Raw genomic sequence first — 17,310 nt, 5'->3', positions numbered from 1 at the left:
AGGGCAGTTCCGAGACATACTGGGATGTGGCAGAGTGCGCTGACTCTTTTTCTCCCTTGTCTGCAAACCACTCACGGGAGATTCCACCTGGTCCTTTTGATGTCACTTCCGGGACCGAGCCAATGGATAGAGACCTTGCCGGCTCCGGCCCCTGTGATGTCACGTCCGGGCTCGCACCAATGGCAGAAGACCTTCATGAGCTCGACCCCTTTGACTGCACTTCCTGTCTTCCCCTTTAAAAGCCTCCACCCTTTCCCTATTCCCTCAGTTCTGTTTTGGACTCGGTTTTGTGCACATCAGTGCAATATTCATTTGATCGACTTTGCAACCAGGAAATCAATTATACGGGTGGCTGTCCCAAACCTTTTTACGACTCTTATGTCTGGTTTTTGCGACACCCTTTATGTGACTTCCAGTACAATACCAGCGCTACAGAAAGTCTCAGATGACTCCACCATCACAGGCTGTATTAATAATGGAGATGAGTCGGAGTACAGAAAGGCTGAGGAGGACATCATCTAGAGGTGCAAGAGGAACCACCTTCACCATCAGCAAGACAATAAGAGTTGGTGGTGGACATCTGACATGTTGAGGACCACCATTCAGGAAAGGACATAGAAGTGATGTAGAGCTAAAAGTACCTGGGGGGTCACAAAAACAGCAAACTGACAACACAGTGGCATTGTACAAGAAGGGTCTCAGCAGACTGGAGACTCTAATTGAGACTCTGGTCACTTGATGTGTGCAGTAAGCTGCTGCAAATGTTCTGCCAGTCCATGGTAGCCAGTGTGGTGTTCTATGTTGGGGTCTCCTGGGGAAGCAATTTGAGCTTAAAAGATGCACAATACCTGAACAAACTTAGCAAGAAAGCCAACCCTGTACGTGCTGGAAGGTGTTGTGGGAAAGAGGATGGTGGCAAAACTGGAGGCCATCATGAACAGACCCCTGCATCCCTTCTTTTCGTCAAAGGCTCATTCCTTCACGAGGTGGCTAAGATATGCCTCTGGGGTTCTTTTCAATACTTCCTCCCAATGTCCCAGACTAAATACTTACACTTATTAAGCTGTAGTATTAGGGTGTTGTACCATGTTAGCTATGATGGATGTATTGAGACGTCAAGCAAAATGAACCCTTTGATTGGCTAACTGAACAGGTTTCAAGGCAGCTCATCTCCCCTAAAGAAGGGGCTTGTTGCCTCGAAAGCATGCATTTTGTAATCTGTTCAGTTAGCCAATCAAAGGGGCCATTTTGATTGACTTCTCATGACTTACTTGCACAGGTATTTATTATTTCTTTATCTATTGATTGACTGATTGCCCTGTAAGTTGTTTCATGTGGACAGACTGCAGTAGATGACCAAAACTAAAACACAAAAGCCAAAAAAGCCATTTGGGCTAAACAGGAATCCATATGCTACAACCCAACCTCTTGCTGTTTAATGTGGGAAATATGGACACACTTCTAAAATGTCAGTTGAGTTCCCCATTAAGATCTCGCAGACCTGAGGCAGGGACACCACTGACGTGTGCACGTAAACTTAAATTGCAAACGGGAGGCCCACGCTGTGCTGCTTGAGGATCTTTTCTTTTTAAGTGCTCCTAATCTAATAAAATGCCACACGGGGTCTTCACAGGTGAGAATCGTGTCACTTGATCGTTATGTCAGTCGAGTTTGAACCCGGCAGCTACGCTGTTAAGACTGTCACATGTTACTGCACTCTGCACATATGAACTTGAACTTGATTGGCCGTGTCAGCCTGGCAGCGATTTGATTGGACAGCTCAGACAAGAGTCGGGGTACAGTAGTGCAGACGCGACTGGATGACTGAACACTCTCAAATTACGAAAACCGCTGATGGTTATTTAAATGTGGTGAGAGCGCGAGCCACTCAGAGGGCTGTAGTAAAACAATGACTATAAAAGAGGAACACAAAAAAACAAAAAGAAATTCTTTGTGAAATCCAGGGAATGAATGACTCAAACTGACCACAAAGAAGCTGCAAGACACAAAAAAACCCACTAAAATCACGTCAATGCCCTTCTCCACCCGCTTGCTGTTTGCTCTCTGAGGAAACCCGAGGTTTTTCATTCTACTTGATGCTTAATAAAATCAAAATAATGCCAATGAACAAACTTCTAATCCTATTTGCACAGCTGCTGGCACAATAATGGGTCTGGAGGCTTGGCTCACTTCTCTACATTTGTTCCTAGCCAGCTGGGAAATGAAAAAGAAAAAGAAACAAAAAGAAAAAAAAGACATTAAAGAGGTTTAGATAAAAGAAAAAAAAATGAAGCTGCAGTCCGGGCGAGTGAAAAGGAAACAAGAAAAAAATAAAATATTTATTTATTTATATTTACTTTCGTTATAAATGCACTAAAATGCAAAAATACATTTTCCTTTAACCACAATTTTCGTGGTTGTATGTGACTGAATAAAATTGTGGGGCACACATAAATGAATTAATTCAAAACATTTTTGAAATTTGTTTAGCATGGCGGGGAACTACAATGTTGTTGGTTTTTTAAAATATATTTTATGATAAAAGTAGCTATTCTATTCATTGATTGAATTAATTAATTCAATTCAATTAACATAATTAATGATGTGCGCCCCACGATTTTATTTCATCACATACAACCACGAAAATTGTGGCTAAAAAAAATTTATTTTTTGCTTTTTAGTGTATTTATAACTAAAGTAAATAAAATCATTTTACTTAAAAAAAAATAAAAAAAAGTTTTATATTTTTTATTTTTCTTGTTTCCTTTTCACTCGCCCGGACTGCAGCTTCATTTTTTTTTCTTTATCGAAACCTCTTTAATGTCTTTTTTCTTTTAGTTTCTTTTTCTTTTTCTATTCCCAGCTGGCTATATATATTATATATATTTTATTTTTTACTTTTTAGAATGATTTTTCTTTAGTCATTTTTCATGAACGGGAAGCTTCTTTAAAAGTATTGCATAATATTGCAGAATTATTTGAAAACTAAAAAGAATAATATTTTGGTTTCTATTTTTCTGTTCAGGCTCTTATGGGATTAGCGCTCAGTCGCAGCGAAAAAAAAATATCAACGACAGAACGGTAAGCTCATGACAACACTTCCTCACCGTGATCATCAAGGCTACTGCTTCACAAAAGTAAACAAGTCAAGTCGGCACACAGATTTATTGACTCTACTCACTGGAAGAGGCAAGTGGGGGCAATCCGATGCGTCTCGCTTGTGTGCCCCTATATCTCATTATTTTCTCTCTCCATCATTGGTGTGTGTGTGTTAATTGGAATCACATAACCATTAATTACAGTGAAATTTGTTATTTAATTACATTGGTTTTGACGGAATATTGTATTGTCATCGATACTGAACATGTATGCAAAATCTGAAGAAATTTGCTTCACCAAAAGTGGGTTTCAAATCATTTACAAGACTTGACCCAGACAAACAGACAGAGGAGTCAAGTTAAATAAAATCATTTAATAAAAAAGAAAAAGGAATGAAAGGAGGAGGTGGCTGGGCTTTGATGGATGGCACCGGAGCACTGGCATTGACACACAAAGGGGATGACAAGAGAAAGGAGGTGACCCGTCTGCCCATTCTCGGCCTATGAAGCTAACCTCTGAGCATTACTGTTTTTCCACCCACATCCTCCGAGAGAAAAGTGGATTTGGTTATTCCAAATTTATGGTATACCTCAATAACATGGGGCATCTCAAAATGAATTTCAGGTATCTTCAGAGATCTGCAGTAAAAGATCTCAAATATCATTTCATGATGCCTCAAACACGAGGGGCAATCAAAAAGTAAAGGCAATTTGAAATGACACGCAACCACAACGGAAAGAAACTAATGCAATACAGCATGTTTGCAATTGCTTGTGGGTAGTTTGCTCTGCTGTTAGATCTCAAATATCATTTCGAGATACGTCAAACATGGGGGTCAATCAAAACAATGACAATTTTTAAATTTACGTGGCAACCACAATGGATCGGCGCTAATATAATACAACACGTTTGCAATGGCTTGTGGGAAGTTTGCTCTGCTATTAAATTCCAAATATCATTTCAGGATACGTCAAACCCAAGAGTCAATCAAAAAGTAAAGGCAATTTGAAGTTTATACGGTAGCCACAACAGATAGGCGCTAATACAATACAACACATTTGCAATGGCTTGTGGGTAGTTTGCTCTGCTGTTAAATCTCAGATATCATTTCAAGATATGTCAAACATGAGGGTCAATCAAAAAGTAAAGGCAATTTGAAATGACACAGTAACGGCAACGAACGAAGCTGACATAATACAACACGTTTGCCATGGCTTGTGGGTAGTTTGAACGCACACAGCGCAGTGCTCTGCCGTTAATCCAATAAAGCCAAGGTCAAGTGAACATGGACGCTCCTATGCAGGATGCCACCATTACTGGGCAACATGGCGTACCGAGATTTGTTTGGACAGAGGGAGTGAAAACTGCTGAAAATTCACTGAAGGATGTTGGATTGTGGCAGATCAGAAAGCTGTTTGGGTGTCCATCTTACACAAACTTTACAGTACCCCAGGTCATCCTGAGCTATGGCAGATGTGCAGACAACGTAATCCATCAGTCCTCTCTGATGAAGGCGTTTGCCAACTCGATGGGGTTGTGTGCGTGATGTTGGTGGTCGACCAGATTGAGCTTCGACGGTTACACTTGTTCTTCCCACTTTGAACCTTTCTACCCTTTTGTAAACTTTTTGCTGAGTTCCTGCTGTTTTCAATTCCATACTGAGCCAACATCCTTTGGTGAATTTCAGCAGGTTTTCACTCCCTCAGCCCAAAGAGTTCTGACTACTGCGTGTACTGCGTGTTCAACAACAATGCAGTCCTGTGGTGGAGTGTTGGTATTCATGTGACCTTGACTGTGCTGTGTGTGTTCAAATCACCCATAAGCCATCACAAACGTGTTGTATTGGGTCCACTTCTGTCTGTTGTGGTTAACGCATAATCTTTAATTGCCACTACATTTTGATTGACCCTCATGCTGGAGGCATCTTGAAATGCATCTGAGATCTAACAGCAGGGCAAACTACCCACAAGCCATTGCAAACGTGTGGCATTGCATCAGCCTCTGTCTGTTGCGTTACCACTTAATTTCAAATTGCCTTTACTTTTTGATTATCCTTTGTATATTTCCAACTATCTCAAAATACCTGTCAGTCCATTTCAATATATCTTAAAAGAACATTTCAGATATTTTCACAATGACTGCAGGTTTGTTAGGTTACCTCAAATGGACCCGAGATCTCTCAAAATCCACCGGAATTTACTGTATGTCATGATATCCTGTATTGCATTTGCATTTTAAGATATCCTGAAGTAGACATACTGAATTTTCAGATATTTGTAACTCTTCTTCAAATATCTTAAATGCATTTCCAGATAACTCAAAATAACTGCCAGTCCATTTCAGAGATCTCGGAAAATACCTGGCATTGTATTTGAAAGTTCTCAACCACACCATCTGCACTTCAGAAGCCTGTCCAGTGTCTGGATAGGAGACCATCTAGGAAAAGGTGGTGGTGCAGCCATGGGGGGTCGTTTAGCTTGTGGTCTGTGTGAGCGTCACGAAGTCCAGGGCAGTGATGGAGACACAGGAGACACAAGGCAAGACAGTCTTTGTTAGAAACATGCATGGAGCCCTAGAGTGGCAGAACTTTGTAGGCCTTCCGTAACGTTGGCATTCCAGCTGGCCTACAGTGTGATATGCTTTAGTGCTTCAGCATGGCACGTGGAAGCTGATGCAAGGTGACGTCCTCTTCAGCCACTTTGGGTCCCTCTTTGGTGAGTGCAGTTCTGCTTATGCTAAATGCATACTGACAGCATGTTGTAAGCGGTGGCACACACTCATGGCTGTCAGGAACTCGTGCGTGTGCCAATTAACATACAATGGGCTCGTTTTAATTAGACCCACCTGGCCTGTGTAGCCTGAAATGCTGGCGTCCACCTGTTTGGCGACTCCTAAATGCTCCGACATGAACTGCTAATTATGTAACAAAAGCGGCACCAGAATTACACGCATTGGTTGTCATGGAAATCTTTGAGCTGACAAATAAATTACAGAGCAACACGGGGGGCTAATAGTGCTGACAGGGAACCAACAGCAAAAAAGAGAGTCCCTGCCTTGCACCCGCAGTGGCGGCACACGACATTCCACACCACTGACTCACTTGACACCTGAGTGGCTTCTGTCAGCACCTTAAAGGCCCACAGCTCAGTAATAAAAGATTAGGCTGTGCTCAGGCATGGCAATGCAACACACAAAACCTGCCCTCCGATTCGAGGTGTCCTGTCCGAGGACCACCACTCAGGCATGGCAATGCAACACACAAAACCTGCCCTCCAATTCAAGGTGTCCTGTCTGAGGACCACCAATTGGACATGACAATGCAACACACAAAACCTGCCCTCCGATTCAAGGTGTCCTGTCTGAGGACCACCAATCAGTCATGAAAGTGCAACACACAAAACCTTCCCCCTGAGTTGAGGTGTCCTGTCTGAAGACCACCGCAAAGCTATAGCAATGCAAAACATGAAACCTGCCCTCCAAGTCAAACTGTCCTATCTGAGGACCACCACTCAGTCATGAAAGTGCAACACACAAAACCTGCCCCCTGAGTTGAGGTGTCCTGTCTGAGGACCACCACAAAACTATAGCAATGCAAAACATGAAACCTGCCCTTTGAGTCGAGGTGTCCTGTCTGAGGACCACCACTCAGTCATGGAAATGCAAGACACAAAACCTGCCCTCCAAGTCTAGGTGTCCTATCTGAAGACCAGCACCTGAGGACGCCACACACCAAGTACATCATTAAGACAATTCAGGCCATTGGAGCTTCACAAAGTGTTAGCTGGAGGGTCTTCAAGAAGAGCAAAACTCTGCAATGACTACTTTTGACTCTTCAGGTATCAAGACACAGGCCAGTGTAACTTGTCTCTTCAGGTTGGGATGAACTACACAGTAATGCCATAACAATCAGAACATTCAGAAACCCACTGAATCACAAGAACCGAGCCTATCCCAACAGCACTTTATGCAAGGCAGGAAACAACGACGGGCTGGGCACTGATTCTTCAGAGACTCGATTATATCTGACTATTAAGAAGCTAAAGCTGACATTTACTCCAGTTCAGGGTCACAGGTCTGAGCCTCTACAAGCAGCACCAGAGGCAAACTTTCAGACGGTGTTCAGAAGCCATTAAGAAGGCTAACAGAATGTTAGGATATATAGCACAGTGTGTGGAGTACAAGTCACAGGAGGTGCTGCTCAACCTTTATAACACACTGGTGAGGCCTCATCTGAAGTACTGTGTGCAGTTTTGGTCTTCAGGCTACAAAAAGGACATAGCAGTGCTAGAAAAGGTCCAGAGAAGAGCAATTCCAGGGCTACAGGGGATGAATTATGAGCAAAGATTAAAAGAGCTGAGGCTTTACAGTTTAAACAAAAGGAGATTCACAGGAGACCTGAGTGAAGTGTTTAACATTATGAAGGGAATTAGTCCAGTGGATCGAGACAGTGACTTGAACATGACTTCATCAAGAACACAGGGACACAGTTGGAAACGTACGATTAAAGGTAAATTTCACACAAATATTAGGAAGTTTTTCTTTACACAAAGAAAGATAGACACTTGGAATACGCTACCACAAGATTTTAGGGACTGTCAAAACTCAGCTTGATGTTTTTTTGGAAGAAATAAGTAGATAGGACTGGCGAACTTTGTTGGGCTGAATGGTCTGTTCTCGACTCGAGTGTTCTAATGTTCTAATGTTTGATTCTAGGAACTATTTTAACAAAGAAAGCACTGACGTCCAAAGAATTTATGATAACATGTTAGTTTAGGTACGACCTGTGATGTATCTGTTAGCCACATTCTGTTATAAACGATGTTAATAAAAAGTTCTTTTGCTGTAATAACACTTACAGAGAATGGTTCAAGTGGTCATTCATTTTGGTGCAGTGTGGTCGACTGAAATTACATCCTTTCGGAATGGTCTAACATGGCTTAAGTGGGTCATAAAATGTCTGTCAACATTGGATACTTCAGTATAAGGCTTGGAAATCCTTAATTAAGGATTAACTCCTGCATGAGAAGAGAACAGTATTTAAATCTGGTGACAAAGAGGCTCTCAAAGGCGTACGGTGAGTGCTGAAGACAAAGCTGAGTGAAGGGGAGGAAGCTTAACAGAGCTAAAATAGAAAACCAACTCACTCCGAATAGAATGGATGTTTAGAATGCACTGGGTATATAAATACTGCACTCAAGCAATCCAGGGCTCAGATGTTTGAAGGGAATGTCGCTAAGGAGAATGCCCTGAACCCATTTATGTAATAGATTTTACCTTTTTCTACTACCACCACCTTTGTCCAGTAAGCAGTGCCCACACATCCTACCTACTACGCCAACAACTTCTACCATATCAACTGATGTAGCCAGAGACAAGTTCACCTCTAACTATAACTGATGACCAATTGAGGAGGCAACACACAGGACAAGTCACCGGGCCAGCTAGGGTCTGTCCTTGCATGCATAATGCCTGTGCTGACTCTGTTGGGCCCTTGAGCAAGGCCCTCAACCTGCAATTGCTCCGTCCTGGGTATGACGTTAATCTTCATCCAGCCCTGCATGTTGGCCCTCCAACCTGCACGGATAAACCAGGGGGTTGGTGGCAGAATTGGCCCTCCAGCCACCATAAATAAACCTCACACTGTTCCATTCCATCTGAACTAGTGTGGTGCTGAGGTGTTACCCATTGCATGGTCCTAATCTGGGATCCTAAGTTGGTTTGTCATGGAGTGGGTGCAGCAATGTGCTGTATCAGCGTGGGCTCCTAACCTCTAAAAAGTGCTGCTGCTGTGCAAGTCATCCTGCAGTGTTCAAGTTCAAAGAAGACAGGCGCCGCTTCAGCCAACGACTACAGACAAGTGGCACTTATGTTCCTCATCCCTTTAAGGTGCTGCTCCTGGACTGTGGGCGGAGTGGTGGCTCTGAGGCTGGGGATCTGCACTGGCCATCTGAAAGGTTGTTGGTTCAAATCCCGTTAACGCCAGAAGTGACTCTACTCTGTTGGGCCCTTGAGCAAGGACCTTAACCTGCGATTGTTCTGTCCTGGGTATGACATTAACCTGCATCCAGCCCTGAAAGCAAGCCCTCCAAGCTGCAGGGAAGACTTGGGGGTTGGTGGTAGCCACCATAAAATAACTTCACAGTGTTCCATTCCATCTGAACTAGTGTGGTGCTGAGGTGTCACCTGTTTTATGGCTACACTCAAGTCCTAATCTGGGACTTGAGGTGGTTTGTCATGGGGTGGGTGTGGCAACATGCCATATCAGCGCATGCTCCTATGAGTCCTCTTATGTTAGACCACCAGGACTCACAGCAGTCTGCCTTTTAGTCAAATATTGGAGTGGAAGATCCAATTTGCCATCTCCTCCACTTTGCATATTTCCATCCGGACAAAGCTGACAGCTCTGTTTTTTGATTTCTCCAATGCTTTTAATACCATCTAGAGTGGCCTTAGAGATATGCAGGTGGATGAGCCAAAGGTGTCTTGGAAAGCTGATAATCAGTCAGGTAGACCTCAGTTTGTGGGGCTCAAGGACTGTGTGAGCAACACTCCTGTCCCATCACCATTCCTCTTCACCCTGTACATTCCCCTGACAAAGGAGACGTGACAGAGTATAGGGAACTCAGAGATTTGTCAGCAACCAGGGCTTGAAGTGGGCCGGTGTACCAGCTTTATACCATTTTTTGGAGCGGCGTACCAGCCATCATTTGCCATAACCTACCACTCGGAGCTAACTTTCTGATTCAATGTATGTATACGATCACTATCAGGTCTTAAAGACAGGTCTCAAAGGTCTTAAATTTAATTTGCATGAGTCATTTCACTCATCCCTACTTATTTGATAGCTGAATGTGACTAATAGATGAATTATGGGTAATTACAAAACTGGAGCGTTACCAAATTAATCTTATATATAAATGTCTGCACATGGAAGTCTGTGTGTCTGTCTGTCCGGCCCGGAAATGAGAGGTGGAATCGGGGTAAGGCCAGCATGTAATCAAAAAGAATCTTCTGAAGAAAGACAAATTCGCTTAGCCACTACCATCGGCAAAATGGTATCCCTTTTACTTTTCCTCCCAGCGCTAATATACAAGCAAGGCTGATGAATGAAGAGAACGAGAGAGAGAAGAGGTTGGATGATGTGGTGATATTGAATCAGGAAGTGAAACGGATTAGCAAGGAGGAAGCAAGGACAGCTATGAAGAGGATGAAAAATGGAAAGGCCGTTGGTCCAGATGACATACCTATGGAAGCATGGAGGTGTTTAGGAGAGATGGCAGTGGCGTTTTTAACCAGATTGTGTAATTGAATCTTGGAAAGTGAGAGGATGCCTGAGGAGTGGAGAAGAAGTGTACTGGTGCCGATATTTAAGAATAAGGGGGAAGTGCAGGACTGCAGTAACTACAGGGGGACAAAATTGATGAGCCACAGCATGAAGTTATGGGAAAGAGTAGTGGAAGCTAGGTTAAGAAATGAGGTGATGATTAGTGAGCAGCAGTATGGTTTCATGCCAAGAAAAAGCACCACAGATGCAATGTTCGCTCTGAGGATGTAAGGCCAGAAGGAGTTGCATTGCGTGTTCGTGGACCTGGAGAAAGCATATGACAGGGTGCCTCAAGAGGAGTTGTGGTATTGCATGAGGAAGTCGGGAGTGGCAGAGAAGTATGTAAGAGTTGTACAGGATATGTACAAGGGAAGTGTGACTGTGGTGAGGTTTGTGGTTGGAGTGACGGAGGCATTCAAGTTGGAGGTGGGATTACATCAGGGATCGGCTCTGAGCCCTTTCTTATTTGCAATGGTGATGGACAGGTTGACAGACGAGATTAGACAAGAGTCCCCGTGGACTATGATGTTTGCTGATGACATTGTGATCTGTAGCGATAGTAGGGAGCAGGTTGAGGAGACCCTGGAGAGGTGGAGATATGCTCTAGAGAGGAGAGGAATGAAGGTCAGCAGGAACAAGACAGAATACATGTGTGTAAATGAGAGGGAGGTCAGTGGAATGGTGAGGATGCAGGGAGTAGAGTTGGTGAAGGTGGGTGAGTTTAAATACTTGGGATCAACAGTACAGAGAAATGGGGATTGTGAAAGAGAGGTGAAGAAGAGAGTGCAGGCAGGATGAAATGGGTGAAGAAGAGTGTCAGGAGTAATTTGTGACAGACGGGTATCAGCAAGAGTGAAAGGGAAGGTCTACAGGACGGTAGTGGGACCAGCTATGTTATATGGGTTGGAGACGGTGGCACTGACCAGAAAGCAGGAGACAGAGCTGGAGGTGGCAGAGTTCAAGATGCCAAAATTTGCATTGTGCCTGACGTGAATGAACATGATTAGAAATGAGGACATTAGAGAGACAGCTCAAGTTGGACGGTTGGGAGACAAAGTCAGAGAGGCGAGATTGCATTGGTTTGGACATGTGCAGAGGAGAGATGCTGGGTATATTGGGAGAAGGATGCTAAGGGTAGAACTGCCAGGTAAGAGGAAAAGAGGAAGGCCTTAGAGAAGGTTTATGGATGTGGTGAGAGAGGACATGTAGGTGATGGTGAAACAGAACAAGATGCAGAGGACAGAAAGATATGGAAGAAGATGATCCACTGTGGCAACCCCTAACGGGAGCAGCCGAAAGAAAAAGAAGAAGCTAATATACAAGCAAGGCGAGCATGTCGGCAAAACGAATCCTCCTAGGAGAGAGACACCCATAGTAGTTCCTTTCAATTACCTGACATCTCTACATTTACATTTTTTTTCTGACGATTTCAATAGTTTCCAGGACCCCAGGCTTTATACAGCACAGGCTTACACAGCTAGTTTTAAGTAAACAGCAGTGACAATGACGCACTTTTCTAACGAGGAATAGATGAGAAATCAGTGCCATTGAGAGCGGACATCCTGGACTCTAGCAGACAAACTAATATCAACAGGACGGACCCTCTTGCTCATAAGCAAAACTCAAGCTGGCCACCAAAACAAAAATACAACCAGCCAAAATGCATTAAAGGCCTTGAACCCCATGGTGGATGGTGAATGCCATCAACTGACAAATTAACAAACTGCTATGGACTATAAATTAGCACCAGAATAAAGCATCATCACAGCAGACAGTACATGTGCATCCATTACAAGCAACAGAAACTCTAAGGTGGGCCCGGGACACAGACACACTCAGCAGAGGGATAGACATTGAAATAATCACTGGCCTGACATGGAGCACACTTAGTAAGGCATTGATGAACCTTCTCCTTTAAACCAGCCTTCCATAACTAACCACCATATGTTAGCTGCATTCTGTCGTCAACATTGTGCAATCCTTCTGCTACAATGTCAGATTAAGAAGGGAGTCCTTTATAGCCTCATCTGTAATTTGCAGGCGTTCAATATCAGGTATTTTCAAATATCCATACTTTTTCAAAAATAAGGCATCTGATTTCTAACTATTAACCATCTATGTTAAAGACAGGCTCTCTGTAGGGTTACTGTCACCACCGTCTCAAAATCTGGGCAAGAAACATCATAAAAAGTGCCTGTATCATTCTTTCTGAATTAACATTTATATATACAGTTATATATATTAAATTCTTAGGTCTGAATCGCAATCTGATTGTTTGGGTGGTTACCTACCAGGTAACGCTTGTGGTTTACAGATACTGTATAACATATCCATAAGCTGCTTCTCGTAGTTGAGAGGTGGATGTTTGCCGACCAACCAACAGCATTACCTGGTAGGTGACCATCCAAATATCAGATTGTGACCAGAGCTATGAATGTAATACTCCGATTTTCACTCTGTCAAGTAAGCAAACCAGCCACTGTGGTGCAATGTCAGAAGCTTCGCCTCTAGTCCTAATGTCCGAGGTTCGATCCCCGCAAGGAGAAACAGTGGTATGCACACCTGATGAGCCCCAATTAGGACAAAACACGTGTGTTTTCGTATTATTTGGCAGATTCTGTACACCACAAATATATATATAAGACGAGATGAGACTATTGCCAAGAGATTTTCTCAAGTTCCGCCCTCCTCTCCACCATTTACGGCTAACGGCCCGCGCCCACGGTCCTCTCACCTTTCATTCATGTGAATGCTTTTGTCAGACACAGTTCCTGCACTCTCAGCTCTTATGAATTTTTATGTTTTCCTCACTTTAAGTTCTTAATTAAAGAAGACTTATTATGTCCAAATCTTACTGAAGAATTCATCCCGGAGGGTTATCAACAGAAGAAATGAGTACGCGGGCAATTTTAGCACCGAGAAACAATGAAGTCAAACGAATTAGCGTGAAAATTGTCGATCGGTTACATGGCAAAATAGTTAAATGTGTATCAGTAGACTCTGCTGAAACAGCTGGTGGTGATGGTGCGGAGGATGAAAACATCAACTTACAATATCCTGTAGAATATCTACAACCGTATCTTCCACCAGCCAAATTACTGTAGAACGACGGATGTATCGTAATGTGATTGCGTAATTTATGTCTGAGTGATGGGCTATGCAATGGAACAAGATTAGTTGTATTCAAAATTGGTCGAACAATTCTGACATGTAAAATTTTAACAGGTGACAAGAAAGGCAATGTAGTACATCTTCCGCAGATAACATTAGACACCAAAGGAGATCTTAATATGCCATTCATATTAAAACGCTTACAGTTTCCCGTTAGAGTAGCTTTTGCTATGACAATTAACAAATCACTGGGACAAACATTTGAAAAAGTTGGTTTATTTATTCGAGAGAAAGAAACAAAATTCACTCACGGGCAGTCATATGTTGCTTTGTCACATTGTAACTCCAAACACAGAATCAAAATTCAAAGCAATATTGATGAAAAGTTAATTCCAAATATTGTTTCTACTGAAGTTTTACAGTAAAATTGAAAAGTATTTGCGTGTTACTTTCAAAGCCAAGCAGAACGAAAACGTATAACGCAACGAATGCCTCTAATGCAACATGAAACATAATTTTCTTTCATTTTATTATGTTTAACTATTTTTTTACAATGGTTAATTACTCGCTGTAATGTAAAATAATTAGTTTATTATGCATACGTAACAATTCCCATGAAAATAACAATTGGTTTAAATTGTATTTCATCTTCGCCATAAGCAAGCAGCAGAGCGGCGAAGTGGCTAGTGAGTAGTGCCCGCATGGTGGTTGGCAAGCAAAGCGAGCAGGTTCCCCTAGTATATGTATATTTATTGTGATAGACAGCCAGGAACCATGCCCGGAGGAAGGAAGAACCGGGAGAGCGCCACTTCTTTTCCCTTGGCACCCACAGGTCCTTGATCCCTGGGGGACTGCACTTCCGGGACACCAGGAAGTGCTGACAGATCAGGGATGGTTTATGCCCGGAGTGCTGCCGGAAGTTCATCGTCAGGCACCTGGAGCACTTCTGGGATAAAAGGGGCCACCTCACTCCATTTGGGGAGACCGAGTCGGGTGCAGGAGGAGGACGAAGCTCTAGAGAGAGGAAGAAAGGGAGCCCATTGACGTTTAAAGGACCGTGTAAGGGTGATTGGTGTGGGGCACTGTGAGTGTGCAGGGATTGAACTGAAAATAAACGTGTGTTTTATAGAACTGGTGGAGTCTGTCTCATGGTGTTCGGGCTAGCTCTCACTATATATATATATATATATATGTTATTCAAAAAAGTATGTTTTTTATTATTAAACAATCATTAATGCACAGGCATGCCCTCATAAGGCCATGACACGTGTGTGTTAGTTATTCCCCACAGGCACTATGCAATAATTATTACGATTATACTTTTTTTATTTTTGAAAGCCTGACAGGTGCTGTTTTTGTTTTTCCTTATGATTATTATGTTCATCATTAAGGTAGCAACATCACTGAGTTGTCTCTTTCAGATCTTTCTTTCTGTTGGCCAAGGGAGTTGTCATTTTGTGGAATTGCAGGACAAAATTATGTTGGTACATTTCATGTCATCACAGTACAGGTATTTTTATGTACTAATTTTGGGAGAACTCTCTAAAAGAAAGAGAATTAGAGGCAGTTATTCCGAGCAAAGTTTCTGGGTTCGCCAGTGATCCTGTTTACCAAATGTTTCCCTGAAAGTTCACAGTGTGGTTGGCTTAGGCAAACCTTTTTTTTTCCCAGTGGCCCATGATGATGTGAAGAGGCCAGCATGAAATCACAGGGCTGTAGCAGCCAGCGTTGGATGTGTGATCTCTGTTCCATCCTTACCAGTACTGGTTAACGCCTCTCACCCCTCATTCCCCCTCGGCCACCTCTTCACATGTAGTTAGTAGCAGCAGCAGCAGCTGCCATGGTGGTGACAATCTGATGGATGTGTGGAGAGACTTTCTCCAGCCTCAGTAACCCGGTCGGACGCAGAATAGGCTGATGAGTGACTACCTGGGGTGGGGGACACGGCATGTGAGTCTATGCATACTGACGACCCCATGGAGATGAAGGTCATGGGGCTGGATTTAGGCTATGAGCTCGCTCAGTATGTACTGAAAGTGTCTGAGTGGGCGTTCAGTGCTGCAGACGGGGTCGACCGGCGAACACTCATAAAAATGAACGAGTCCTGGCTCAGAGTAGATTTCCAGGCCCTGACTGCTTATTTAGGGGACTAGATGGGACCCTTCTCTGCTCCTCTCCAGTGCCCTCCCTCTTGGTTTCTGTTACTGGTATGTGTACTGGACTTGTAGAGGCCAGGCCTCAGTGAATTCATGTTTCCTGTTACTGTTGCTATACTCTGTAAGAAGTGTCACTGTTCTGACAACAGGTTTATCATTCTATTCCATGGAGGCACAGTGGCTAGCACTGCTCCCTCATAGCTTAGGTCATATTTTTAGCCACAGTAAGTGGCCCAGCATAGCCCTCAGGGACACATTGAAGTCCATTGCACCATTCTAATCCACTCCCATGTAATTCAGTTCCACCTTCCCCATGGACTTCAATGCATTTCGCCAACGTCTGCTGAACATTTTCACAGTTCACTGAACTCAAGATGATGAGAATTCAGCAGGGTACGCTCATCACTAGTGATTTCTTATATTTAAAGTTCCCCTGGTGATTTTGAACTTTTGGTTTCTCTTTTATGACGTTGATTCCTGATTAGCACTTTTCGACATTTGTCGCTCTCTTTCTTGTGTACTGATCTTTACCTGTCCACTGTTTCAAACAGAATCCACACAAAAACATTCTTAAACACCCATCCCCGCCAAATATTTCAGGGCCTTGGAAGCCTATGCCAGCATCACAGGGCACAGAGCAGGAAGCAGCCCAGGTTGAGGCACCAGTCCATCTCAGGGCACATGCATGCAGACGGCCTCACCCATACGCACCCTGGGGTCAATTTGGTCTCACCTGGTAACCAAGCCGTAATCTGCAAACTTCACCTGAACAATGACTGAACCCAGGAAACTGGGCAGGTGAGCCAGCAGTACCCAGTATGGCACTACTGTGCCACCTTAAATATTAATAATACTCGCAAATGTTGTAATATTAGTAATAAACATAATCAACATTTTTAAAAATTCTAAATATTTAATTAGCTTGAATAATAATATTAATATTGACAGCAAATGAATATTAATAATAAATTATATTAAAATGCCAGTACTACTGTATTCAGCACTATTTAAACAGTGCTCAGAATCAATTTTATTCAAATATGAAATATTATCAATAATATCCAAATATCATTTTTATATTAATCACAATCCATATTAATCGATAAACTGTGCACATTTGGAAAGAGGCTTCCAGAGTCACAGGCACCATGACACTGACACGGGATAAGCATGAGTCTAACACAAGACCTCCAGGAATGAGAGTTAGCCACATTGGCAGAAGGGGAGGCCCTGCCCTTGCCAGTGTAGGAATGCATGGGCTGCTAGAAGGGGGCAGCAAGCCCAAGATATGTGCTGGGAACCCAAGAACCCAACAGGTGGAGTCACCAGCACAGGAAAAATGAAGTTACAGCCTGGGACAATAAGTTGATAATCCTGCCGACTATACCACTTGTGGAAGGACCACAAACAGAGACAGCCAAATGTTTGGGGAAACACTGATGTTTTGGTGTATTGTGTAGTGAACTAATCATTGTGGTCCTCTTCATTATCTCTGCTGGTCCCCTCAGGGACAAATTTCCTACCTTGTACCAATCAAATGGTGCCCTCGTCCCCGGAAACCTCTTTCTAGCTGGCACCTCTGTTAAGAGCATTACACATTGTACAAAATGCCGGGAGCAT

The 17,310-nt window shown here is 43.2% G+C and overlaps 1 protein-coding gene across 5 annotated transcripts in view; it reads right to left on the bottom strand.

The window, feature by feature from the left end:
• ttll10 (tubulin tyrosine ligase-like family, member 10) overlaps positions 1–17,310 on the bottom strand; it is a 327,871-nt gene that overhangs the window by 76,860 nt on the left and 233,701 nt on the right. The gene's annotated exons all lie outside the window — the stretch shown is intronic.

Source organism: Polypterus senegalus, chromosome 6 (genome assembly GCF_016835505.1).
Source record: "Polypterus senegalus isolate Bchr_013 chromosome 6, ASM1683550v1, whole genome shotgun sequence".
NCBI classification, from domain to species: Eukaryota; Metazoa; Chordata; class Cladistia; order Polypteriformes; family Polypteridae; genus Polypterus; species Polypterus senegalus.
The sequence above is the reverse complement of the archived record's forward strand: the minus strand, read 5'-3'. Positions and strand labels throughout refer to the sequence as shown.